Raw genomic sequence first — 265 nt, 5'->3', positions numbered from 1 at the left:
CATTAACCCCTGATAAATCATTGACGGAAAGATCAAAGGCCAGAAAGGGAGATTTGTTTTTATGGAGGATTGTGATCTTTCGAAAAAAAATTGCTAAGGACTGGAATAGATAATCACCCTAATTAAAATGCTTTTCCAACACGTTAATAACATCTTTGTACAACTCCGACAGAATCTCACGAGCCTTTGCATTCTCTCCTGTGAGGAGATTATAAATTCTTTGTTTTGAATTAAATAAAATATTCTATAAAAATGATTAGAATCT

Source organism: Arachis ipaensis, unplaced genomic scaffold (assembly GCF_000816755.2).
Source record: "Arachis ipaensis cultivar K30076 unplaced genomic scaffold, Araip1.1 Aipa1474, whole genome shotgun sequence".
Taxonomy (NCBI): Eukaryota; Viridiplantae; Streptophyta; class Magnoliopsida; order Fabales; family Fabaceae; genus Arachis; species Arachis ipaensis.
This window is presented reverse-complemented; position numbering follows the sequence as displayed.